Genomic DNA, 12833 nt, shown 5'->3' on the forward strand with positions numbered 1-12833 from the left:
CAGTGATCTGTGCTGTCTCCCCAGTGATCTATGCCGTCTCCCCAGTGATCTGTGCTGTCTCCCCAGTGATCTGTGCCGTCTCCCCAGTGATCTATGCCGTCTCCCCAGTGATCTGTGCTGTCTCCCCAGTGATCTGTGCTGTCTCCCCAGTGATCTATGCCGTCTCCCCAGTGATCTGTGCTGTCTCCCCAGTCTCCCCAGTGATCTGTGCTGTCTCCCCAGTGATTTGTGCTGTCTCCCCAGTGATCTGTGCTGTCTCCCCAGTGATTTGTGCTGTCTCCCCAGTGATCTGTGCTGTCTCCCCAGTGATCTGTGCTGTCTCCCCAGTGATCTGTGCTGTCTCCCCAGTGATCTATGCCGTCTCCCCAGTGATCTGTGCTGTCTCCCCAGTGATCTATGCCGTCTCCCCAGTGATCTGTGCTGTCTCCCCAGTGATCTGTGCCGTCTCCCCAGTGATCTATGCCGTCTCCCCAGTGATCTGTGCTGTCTCCCCAGTGATCTGTGCTGTCTCCCCAGTGATCTATGCCGTCTCCCCAGTGATCTGTGCTGTCTCCCCAGTGATCTGTGCTGTCTCCCCAGTGATCTGTGCTGTCTCCCCAGTGATCTATGCCGTCTCCCCAGTGATCTGTGCTGTCTCCCCAGTCTCCCCAGTGATCTGTGCTGTCTCCCCAGTGATCTGTGCTGTCTCCCCAGTGATCTGTGCTGTCTCCCCAGTGATCTATGCCGTCTCCCCAGTGATCTGTGCTGTCTCCCCAGTCTCCCCAGTGATCTGTGCTGTCTCCCCAGTGATCTGTGCTGTCTCCCCAGTGATCTGTGCTGTCTCCCCAGTGATCTGTGCTGTCTCCCCAGTGATATTTGTGCCCCCTCAGTCTCCTCAGTGATCTTTGTGCCCCTTCAGTCTCCCCAGTGATCTCTGTGCCCCCCCCAGTCTCCCCAGTGATCTGTGCCCCCCCCCAGTGATCTGTGCAGTCTCCCCAGTAATCTGTGCTTTCTCCCCAGTCTCCCCAGTGATCTGTGCTGTCTCCCCAGTCTCCCCAGTGATCTGTGCTGTCTCCCCAGTGATCTCTGTGCCCCCCCCCCCCCCCAGTCTCCCCAGTGATCTCTGTGCCCCGAGCCTCTCCCAGGTCTGTCTGTGCCTTCATCTTCTCCTATCCTTCTCTGTTCCATCTGTGCCCCCAGCGTCCCCCAGGTTTGTCTGTGCCTCCAGCCTCTCCCATCATTCTCTGTGCCCCCAGGGCTGTCTGTGTCCCTCCGGCATCCCCCAGGGCTGTCTGCCCCCGGCTATGTATATAACCCCAGCAATGTTTATGCCCCCCAGTCTTGTCTGCGCAACCCAGTGATGTGTATATACCCCCAGTGATGTATGTACCCCCAGTGACGTCTATGCCCTGCTGCTTCCCTAGTGATGTATATTCCTCCCAGCCCTCCCCAGCAATGTTTATGCCCCCAGCTATGTCTGTGCTCCCCATCAATGATGTATGTACCCCCCAGTGATGTCTATGCCCCCAGCCTCCCCAGTGTTCTATATTCCTCCCAACCCTCCCCTGTGGTGTATATGCCCCCATACCCCCCTGTGATGTATATACAGCAGTCCCAAACAACTCAAACCTGGAAAAGCAGTTCTGAAAAGCAACAAGATCAACATCGCCTAATATTACAGCTGCACCAAAATGTAGAAGCTCCAGCCGCCACAGTGAGATAATTGTTTGACCAAATATATTAGGGTAATTTTCAAGTTGATAATTTTGTGCGGCCCCCGAAGGTTGGTAGAAATTTCCAAATGGCCCCCGGCAGAAAAAAGGTTCCCCACCCCTGCCGTAAGTGCTTGCACTGATCTGGTTTCCCTACCCCGGATGTGCTACCCTTCTCCACCCGTTCCCTGACTCTGACGTTAACCCTCCGGTTTCTGACCTCTGGCTTGCACTCTGACTTTGACTCTGCTTTCTCCCTGTGTACCATATGTCACTTCCTGGCTTCTAACCCCTTGCTTGTACCCTGATTTCAGCTCCATGTTTCCCCTTAGTACTATACGTGACCTCTTGGCTTCTGACCTCTGACTTATACCCGGACTTTAAGTTTGCTTCTCACTTGTGTTCCATATGTGACCTCCTGGCTCCAGGCCTCGGCTTGTTTGACTTCCTTTCCACTAGCTGCATCTAGAGACACCTAGTGGTAGATCATCACACTCCTATTGCATATACTGTATATCAACTTATGCTGCTGCTAATTTTTTTGTTTTTCTGTTTTGTTTTTGTAGTCTGTTCAAATGGGGGCATGGTCCCTCCTTCTGAGGTAAGCATTTAGTCTATATAGCTTCCCATGGATAGGTGGCTGCAGTTGGGACCCATCCTTCTCTATTCTTATTCACATTGATGTCATTGACACAAGGTAAGGTTTTAATACTAGAGTAGGACCATCCCGACTGGGTAAAACTTGTCGCGGTGGGATGGCTTTTACACTTTTTGGTCAGTGTTAACCAAGTACGCTATATTATTTACATATACTAATACCATTCTCTTATTTATTGCTGGGTATATGGTCATTTTGTGTTTTTATTTTTTTTTACTTTCACATGTCATGTAGGAGACACAGTGAGCATGTGGAAGAAGGTGCTTTGGTCAGATGAGACTAAAGTAGAACTTTTGGGCTAAATGCAAAACGGAAAGCTAACACTGCACATCACACTGAAAACACCATCCCCACAGTCACACATGGTGGAGGCAGCATACTACTGTGGGGTTGGCATTTCTTCAGCAGCGCAGGGAAGCTGGTCAGAGTTGGTGGGAAGATGGATGAAGCTAAATACAGGGGACTTCTGGATGAAAACCTGTCGTAGGCTGCAAAAGACCTCAGACTTAGGTGTAAGTTCACCTTCCAGTAGGACAACGGCCCTAAACATCCTGCTAGAGCTATAATGGCTGATTTACTTTAAATGCATAATCATGGGTATGAGTGGTTCAGCTACAGTCCAGACCTAAATTCCATTGAAAATCTGCTTCAATACTTGAAAATTGCTGTTCTCAGTTGCCCCCATCCAATCTCACTGAGCTATAGCTTTTTTTGCAAAAAAAAGAATGGGCAAAAATTTGAACCTCTAGATGTGCAAAGCTGGTGGAAACAAACCCCAAAAGACTTACAGCGGTAATTGCAGCAAAAGGTGGTGCTACAAAGTATAGACTGGTTTAGCCGTGCACATTAATCATGCACATATCATTTTAATTGCCCATATTCCAAATTATGAGTCCGATATATGTATGCATACAAAATATCCGCAGAGACCAAGATACTTTGGTCAAAAGAGACTGAGTTTATTGAGAAACTTGAAATACTTAGCGCAAGTTTCTTGTATTCAATCCAAGGCTGCATATTCTTTCACTGTTGGTCAAACTGCAATGAAGAAACTTATACAGAGTTACATTCTCTAATAAACTGAATCATCTTTAAATCACAGGAAAGTCCCAAAATGTCTTCGGTACTTTCACACTTGCGTTGAAAGGCATCCGTTGCTATCCGCCGCCTTGAGGAATTACAGAAACAGCTTGATTCCTCATAGACTTCTATTAGCTACGAATAGCAACGGATGGCCTTGCGTTGCATCCGTCAGCCGACGCTGCGTTGCATCTGTCTGGCGGATGGAACGCTGCATGTAGCATTTTTCTGCGCTTGGTGGAGTGTCAGAAAAACGCAACCTGCAGGATTCTGTTGGCGTCCGTTGTTTTTATAATGGACACCTATGGTGGCGGATTCCGTTAGAATCCGTCATTTGACGGATTCCGTTAACGCAACCGTCTTTACACAACTGAGCATGCCCAGATGTGTAAAGTTAAGAAAAAAAACTATAACGGATTGCGTTATTTTGTACGATCCATTGCATCCATTGTGCCACTCTATGCAACGCATCCATTGCATCCGTCACACAACGCAATTCAACGGATGCCGTTCAACGCAAGTGTGAAAGTAGCCTTATGATGTCAACATGCAGATATAGGTGCGGTACACAGTGCAAGGGACATTTTCAGTACTGTTATATTGGGTATCTTCATATAATCATGTGTGATGCCCCTGCACTAGTCAGGGTGTCATAGGGAACTGCACTCCTGTCCTTATAGTGCAGAACCTACCCTCCTTGGTTCCAGGTGCCACCTAATGATATGGCTAACATCAGCATACAAATCCCAGTCACACACATACCAGTGGGTAGGTCTAGTGGAGAAAGGGCCCCCCATCTAAGAGTCAGGCAGACTGGTGAGAGGTGACAGGGCAGTCGGCTTCAGGGGAGCAAGGAGAGAGGAGTGAAGTAGTAGCTCTCAGGGGGAGAGCAGGCTGGTGGAGTTGGAGCTCCCAGGACAGCGAAGCAGTAGCCCTCATGGTGTGAGTGGCTGAGGATAGAAGCTCCCGAAAGGTCGGACTAGACAGGAACACAGAAAAGTAATATCATTGGGAGCGGACACCTGGACGGGCTGCCCTCCTGAGCAGCAGCGGTGCTCCAGGACGTTTGGTTTAACTACAGTCTGTATGTGTAATGGTCTTCCAAAACAGCACCAACCTCATCCAGCACCACGACTACCAACCGTGAGTTCCGTGCTCTCTGCCTTCCAACCTCCCAAACCTACATCCCACGGCACTCCCCCTACCATCACCGAGTCCCAGTGCATTGCCCCCTACCCGTGGAGGGTCACAACACCTGGCTGCCCCATTCCATCATCCCCAGGTACTCCCAACTGCAGCGGTGGTATTCCTAATTACCACATACCACGGGTGGCATCATGAACTCTATAAAATCCCTTGTAAATAACCCCCTTCATTTGAGTGGCTGCACGACCCCCGGGTCCGGAGACCCTCGAGCCACTGAAAACCCGGATCAGAGCAGCTCAGCTGCTGGCACGAGGGCGGCACACATGTCCATAACAAGACTCAGGGAGGGCTCACAAATTTCAGATTTATATTTTTAAAATATTTAGAAAACCATGTATGATTTCCTTTACACTTTACAAATACTTGCTACTTAAGGCCGCTTTACACGCTGCGACATCGCTAACGAGATGTCGTTGGGGTCACGGAATTCGTGACGCACATCCGGCCTCGTTAGCGACGTCGTTGCGTGTGAAACGTACGAATGACCGCTAACGAGCAAAAATACTCACCTTATCGTTGATCGTTGACACGTCATTCTATTCCCGATTATAGTTGCTGCTTTTGCACGCAGGTTGTTCGTCGTTCCTGAGGCAGCACACATCGCTACGTGTGACACCCCAGGAACGACAAACAACACCGTACCAGCGTCCAACAGCAACGAGGTGGGCGTGTCTTTCCTTCAGCTGCTCTCCGCCCCTCAGCTTCTATTGGCCGCCTGCCATGTGACGTCGCTGTGATGTCGCACAAACCGCCCCCTTAGAAAGGAGGCGGTTCGCTGGCCACAACGACGTTGCAGGGAAGGTAAGTAGTGTGATGGGGCCTAATGATATTGTGCGCCATGGGCAGCGATTTGCCAGTGACATACAAACGACGGGGGCGGGTATGCTCGCTAGTGATATTAACGACATCGCAGCGTGTAAAGCGGCCTTTAGTGTTGGTATATCACATACAATCCCAATAAGATACATTTAAGTTTATGGGTGTAATGTTAAAAAAATGTGCAAAAGCTCACGGGGTATGAATACTTTTTCAAGGAACTGTAGCACAGTTTATGTAAAAATAAAAAAGTTAAGGCTGTAGATGTGGAAAGGTGAAAATGGTAGAGAACATAAGGATTAGCAGTACATAAAAAAAAAATTCACATCTCTGGAACCAGATGGTGGATTTATACAAGAAATAAACAAAAAAAAACCCCAAAAGAGTTCTCAATGGAGCAACAAGAATAAAATAAGAACAAAAACTGCTTAATTTTTACTTGGCGACAGGTTCTCTTTACGACTAGAAGAGAAAAGAGTGATGTGTCCACCTCAGCCCCCTAAGTACCATATTTTTTGGATTATAAGACGCACTGTTCCTCCCAAAAATTTGGGAGGAAAATAAGAGATGCGTTTTATAATCTGAATGTAGCTTAGGTGGTGGAGAATGGTGACAGGAGAGATGGGCGATGTTGCGGGCACTGCAGGCTGTGTGCTGCGGGCGTTGTGCTGCTGGGGTTGGGCAGCAGGCGGCATTGCTTTGTGTGGAGGGTGACGCTGCTATGTGCGGTGGTGGCTGGCACTGCTCTGTGTGGCGGGCAGTGAGGCTGGGCCAATCCTTCAAATATTTGCGCCCCGAGTCGGCTTGTGCGCAATTAGAGCTTTCAGCTCAAGATCTCATCTGCGCACGCACCTCCTCCAGCCCATTGATGTCTCAGCAATGAACTTAAGGTGAATGGCGCATGGAAGTGGCGCATGCACAAATAAGATCTTGGTTTGTTATCGAATCGATTAGTCAATCTGCGGACGCGCCGCCTACAGGCGCCATTTCTTTGAAGCCCACACCGCTGACAGTTCCTAGATGTTTTCTCTGCCTCACCACACCGCAGAGCATCTGGGACACCCGTCGTACCACCCACAGCATCGTCCTGCTCCACTACCGCCCCTGCCTCTTGTCAACCCCGCTCCACCACCGCTGGCGCCCTCCCTCCGGTAAAACACCACTGGATTAAAGGATAGACCCCATTTTTTTCCCTCTAAATTTGGGGTGTCTTATAAAAGCGTCTTATAAAACGAAAAATACGGTACTTATAACACAGTGGAACAGATTTATCAAAAATGTCTAAAGAACTTCTGCCTTAATTTACTATATAAATAAAATCACAAAAGGAAAAGTAAGATCTAAGTGGTTGTATTATTTTAAACCAATTTCATACATTTATTTCAAGAGAATTCCCCTCCCCCCGTTCTTCCCCTTCTCGCACCCTGATTTTAATGAAAAATCATACATGGGACGAAGGGTGTCTCCGAAATTGTACTGACCTGGAGAATCATGTAGTCTTCTCATTTTTGACACCCAGTGAACGACGTAAGAAGATAACCCAAAAAACATTGATAGAATGGTTTGCTTTTGCACTTTTTTACTTAACTTCCGTTGGTGTCAATCAAAACTACAAAAAACGAACCCTATGGCTATCTGGATGGAAAAATAAATTTATGGGGAGGAGATATTGCAAAAACTAAATATTGGTTGTGCCCAAAAGGGGTTAATGTAGTGGTTTTTGTATTTAGTTTTTGTTTTATGGCTTCTATTGCCTATTGTATGTAGTCGAAGGAAAATAATGGAATTAAATACATCTAATGTTGTAGAATTAATTCCAAAAGCAGCCATCTGAGGATAATCCCACTGCGGATGGCGGCATTTAGCCTCTGTCTTCTAATAGCAGGACCAGGTTCACGGAGGGATGGAAGAGATCCAGATGAGCGGCTGCGAGGACAGAACAGCCTGATCTGGTATGTGACCAACATGTATTATGAATAATTGAAGGTAAAGACAAGTTTGATCTGCAGGTGATCAGATGGGAATTACATTACATCCCTCCTTCCGTTTCTGTCCTCGGTTCTTATACTTACACTTTGTTTAGATTACATTACAGATTTCTTTAAAGGGTTATTCCAGCTACACTCACTTCTGCTTCAAAAGGACGAACAAGTGATGTCTCATCTACTGATACTTGCCAGGATACAGACGGCAGATATAGAGGATCTGCATGGACACCTACCGACTGTGGACACATTCCGGGAGGTATGACTAGATGGGACGTCACCTGCTCTCTCGATGCAGAAGCTTGAATAACTTGAAAATAAAAAAAAACCAATATAAATGGTTAAAAATAACATAAATCAATAAAGCAGATAAGAGACCGCAAAGAGCTACAAGTAGGGATGGGTGAGCACTAAAATGCTTGGGTGTTTAGTACTTGAGCCGAGCAGGTCAGACGCTCTGAAAGAGCTGAACGTGAGTGTACCGCCCCGTGCTCGGCAGCCAAGCCGCTTGGGTCCGGACCTTCAGTGGGTGGCTCGAGGGTCTCCGGACCCAGGGGTCCTCCGGTCACTTCGATCAAAAGGGGGTTTGTAGTTTGGGGACGTGGATGTACGGTCGGAGCCGTGTTAAGTTCGTGACGTCACCCATGGGATGTGGTGAAGCTGGACACCACTGCTGCAGTAACGGGGCACCCAGGGGAGATGTTGCGCAGCAAGTTGATAACCCCTCCATGGGTAGGGATGGTGGCCCTGGGACCCGTTGGGGAAGTTGGGTGATGCAGGGAGATGGGCGGCCGGAGGCCACTGATGTACTCACTATTAGTAAACACACAAGTCTCTGGTAAACCAAGGTGATGGTGGTCGGTACCCGCAGCCGGCTGCAGTCTGGTCCCCCACCCGGTTGGTGGTCTCCGTCTTTCTCCTGCACCTGTTTGTGATGGTGGACTACCTGTGCTTGCAACTTCAGGAGTCCGCTCCCGGCTTGTGGTCGCCTGAGGAGCCCTTTGCCCACAAATGCTGGCCCGTGGGATCTCTGAGCCGTGGTGGTGACTTCTATCCCCCTCGTTGGGCTGTTGTCTTCAGTCGGGACTTTGGGTGGGACAGGACCTCTAGTCCTGGCCGCAATCAGTTAATTAGCTAACCCCCAGTAGCTTCTGGACCTAGCTTCGGGGTCTGAGTAACCCCCTTTGTGCTCCGGTTTCCGAGTCGGTTCCCCGGGTCGGTACTGGCAGGCCACTACCCTGTCCCAGTCCCCCTCGGTTCCACCGAGCCGTCTTCCCGGCTCCTGCAGACGGAGTCCGCCATCTGCCTCCTAGCCAAAGGTACCAGGGCTCCTACCCTGGCACCTGTCCAATTTGGATTCTCTCCTCCGCTGGAGTTGCACACAGCTCCAGCCCACACACCTCTCCAACTTGAACCCTGACACTTTTGTTGTGACTACTTTCCCACCTCAGGCTGTCTGAGACTCCTCGGTGGGCGTCTTCCAACTGCCTGGTTCCGCCCCTCTGGTGTGTCCATCAAGCCCTGAGGGAGGTGATTAGGGTGTAATATTTGGCTGTGTGTTACCTATGAGGGAACGAGTATAATGGAAGTCAAAGATTGGACAGTTTGGCTCTTGGCCCACATTCAGCAAGTCATAGAACATTTCCCAGCGGGGGGGGAGGTTTGTTTTTTTTTTTTTTGGAAAAAGACGCTGGTCTGATGAAGCGCTATTTCTGATTAAAGGAAACCAGGGAATGTTTTTATAGAGATATTTTTACTTGATTTTCCCTGAGGAAGACAACATTGTTGTTGAAACACGTTGTGATCATGAGGGACTACTAAGCATTTTAGGTGGGAGAGAGGGCGCGTTTTCTCTTTCTTTGTTTGTTGGTCACACTATGTCTGAGAGTGTTGTTTGATCACCTGGGAGAGCCATTCAGAGACTGTACACATCATGCAGTGAAGCAAGCCTGTGCCTTGTGTTCATTGTTCCATGGGCAAATTATCTAATTCTTGGACGAGCTCTGTGAGTACCCAAGCACCCCGATGCTTGATGAAGCAATGAGCAATGCCGAGCATATTCGCTCATTGCTAATGGATGAAGGTGTATTTGGTATTGCATTTGAGTTATTATTAAGTGAATGGGGTTGTGTTGCAATACCATTGAATCATAGAATGGTAGAGTTGGAAGGGACCTCAAGGACAATCGGATAAAACCCCCTGCGAGTGCAGGTTTTCCTAAATCATCTCAGCTATACGTTTATCCAGTTTCCACTTGAAGATTTCCATTGATGGAGAGCACACTACCTCCCGTGGTAGCCTATTCCACTCTCTGACTGCCCTCACTAAATCCCGTGGTAGCCTGTCCCACTCCCTGACTGCCCTCACTCCCTCCCGTGGTAGCCTGTCCCACTCCCTGACTGCCCTCACTGTCAGAAAGTTTTTCCTCATGTCTAATCTGAATCTCCTTCCTTTAAGTTTCATCCCATTGCTTCTTGTACTTCCTTGTGCTAATGAGAATAGGGTGGTTCCCTCTGCACTGTGTCTTCCTTTCAGATATTTGTAGACCACTATTAAGTCTCCTCTCAGCCTTCTCTTTTTCAAACTAAACATCCCTAGTTCTTTTAGCTGTTCTTCCTATGACATGGTTTGCAGACCTTCTACCATTTTGGTTGCTCTTCTCTGGACTTGCTCCAATATATCGAGATTATATCACGACCTGTTGAAAAGTGTGGTGCTGTTTACAAAAAAAATCCTTACACAGATGCGATCAACCCGATGTATCATGCAGCACCTGTCTCCATAATCATTTGTCTTTAGAGATTTAATTACATTGACTATCATAAAGTAATGATAGAAAAGTGCTACATCTTCCCAGCGCAGGTCAGCCTCGAATGCACGGCTGGAGTGATGTTAATGTTTGAGCGCTAATTAATGCATATATTCATTTGGCAGCAACACAAATCTTTCACACGAACCCTTGAGAGCCATGAGAGCCGATCCAATGGGTCTCATTTGATGACCTCTCACTTTTATTAATAGTACCGAAACCGTGCCCAACATGTACAGCAATTCTCAGCTGTGATTTCATATTATCAGAAGCAGGTAAGAAAATTGATGCCGTCGTGCCTTGGTTTAAAGAAACTCATGAAGCTGTCGGTACTTTTCAATATTCGTCTATTTTCCGTTTTTTTTTTGCTACCTTGCAGAATAAAGTGTCACATCAAGTTTCATGCAGCCGGTTCTGTATCAGCGGCTATATATAGCTCCCCGCAATAAACAAGCACAAACTATTTCCTCCGCGCAGGATTTAAGAGCAGCAATATAGCTGAACTCAGCAAAAGTTACAGTGTGGAGATAGACTGGAGCGCTGCCAGAGACTTTCTGGTGACAAGCGCAATTATACGCTATTAACAGTTACAATTTAGGTGTCAGCTTTGGGGAAAAAAATGATTACTAAAATGGGCCAGAAAAAGCAAAATGACAAAAAAAAAGACAAAATGAAATAGCAGCAAACAGTAAACTGGTTGGACCGGGAAGTTGCACTAAATTAAGTCATAAAACTCAGCTTGGTTACATTGGCGACATGCATACAATGCTATAGGAGCTTCTCCAGAGCTGCGGGTCATATATATACGGATTTGTTTGTAGTGGAGGGTAAGGGGTGAAACCAAGATGTTGTTGGCAGATAAGATTACTACTTTTAGTAAAATGGATCCTCGGGGAAATTGGCAGTAACCCCATTGCCATTATAGATCGCCAGACATGTTGGTGGTAAAGATTGTGGACAGAATTGATATGATACAAAGGATTTTTACTCATGCAAGTGATTACCTTTAGTTAACTGAAACCTGTCACCAGGTTTTTCCCATATGAGCTGCGGCCACCACCACTGAGCTCTTATATACAGTATTCCAGAATGCTGTACTGTATATAAGGCCTCTTTTACACGTCCGTGAAAATAACGCACGTGTTTCACGGACGTGTCAAAGGTGCGTATTGCCCTCGGTGTGCCGTGTGCATAGCCTACGTGTGTTCTCCGTGTGTTATCCGTGATAACACACGGAGAACGGGAACTTTCTAACTCACCTGTCCCTGGCTTCGCTGTCCGTGGTGCTGATCTCCCTGTCTCCGGTCCTGCCGACTCCCCGCTGCTGCAGCTTCCGGCCACAGTGAAGTTAATATTCAATGAGCATAATGAGCGGCGGTCGGCAGCAAGTGACAGCAGCAGAGACAGCAGGGCTGGAGAAGGTGAGTAAAGTTTTGTTTTTTTTCTTGCAGACACATGTCTTTTCTCCGGTGCGTGTCACATGGAACACATCCGTGTGGTCCGTGTGTGTTACGTGTGACCCGATTGCGTTCCGTGTGACACCCGTGATGCCGGAGATAAACGGATATGTCGGCGTGAGAAACACACGGACACACGTATGTACGGAATGGACACACGTTCCGTTCGAAAATACATACGTGTGTCGACACCATAGGAAGACATAGGTCTATGTGTGTACGTGTCTCCGGTACGTGAGGAAATGGACCATACACGTACGTGTGAAAAAGGCCTAAGAGTGCATGCCGCTCTGTAGAATGTAAAAAACACCTTTATTATACTCACCTGGTCCAATGGACGTTGCTGCTCTTGGTCTGGTGCCTCCTCCATATTGTGCGATCACCATCCTTCTGCCCAGCCCCATGTACATGACATGTCCTTCGTCATCCACACAGACGCCTCCATTGTGCTCCTGCACATGCACACTTTTCTCTGTCCTCAGGCGGGCAGATCAAAGTACTGTAATGTGTAGGTGCGAGGAAAGGTCAAAGACCACCTGCACATGCGTACTACAGTACTTTGATCTGCCCTCAGCCGGGCAGATCAAAGTGTGCATATGCAGGAGCACAATGGAGGCCTCTGTCTGAATGTGCAGGACGCATCATGCACATGGGGCTGGGTAGGAGGACGGTGATCCCACAAGATGGAAAATGTGCCAGACCAAGAGCAACTTCAAAAATATAAAAAGAAGAGGGGCACTTGTAACGCCCCGCTGGCTCGGCCGGCTGCCGAGCAGCTCGGATCCGTGCTCATACGGTGGGTGGCTCGAGCTCCTCACGGACCCGGGGGTCACGCCGCTCTTCAAGGGGGTTGGCGCTACACGCAGGGACTTCAGTGGGGAGTTCCATGGCCGGGGCCGCGGTTGTTTGTAAGGGGTGTAAATTTGTGACGCCACCCACGGGTTGTGGTGAATGGATGGACACCACTGCTGATGTTGACTAGGCCTCCCAGGGACTGTGTTGCGCAGCTTGGTGTTGACCCCTCCGTGGGTAGGAGAGTGATGGTCCCGGGGGCCCAAGGGATGTCCTGAGGCGGGGGAGCGGGTGCGTGCTGGGTGCTGGTGCGGTGCGGCACACGGCCCGAAGGCACTG

The sequence above is a fragment of the Anomaloglossus baeobatrachus genome, chromosome 6, assembly GCF_048569485.1.
Source record: "Anomaloglossus baeobatrachus isolate aAnoBae1 chromosome 6, aAnoBae1.hap1, whole genome shotgun sequence".
In the NCBI taxonomy this organism is placed as follows: domain Eukaryota; kingdom Metazoa; phylum Chordata; class Amphibia; order Anura; family Aromobatidae; genus Anomaloglossus; species Anomaloglossus baeobatrachus.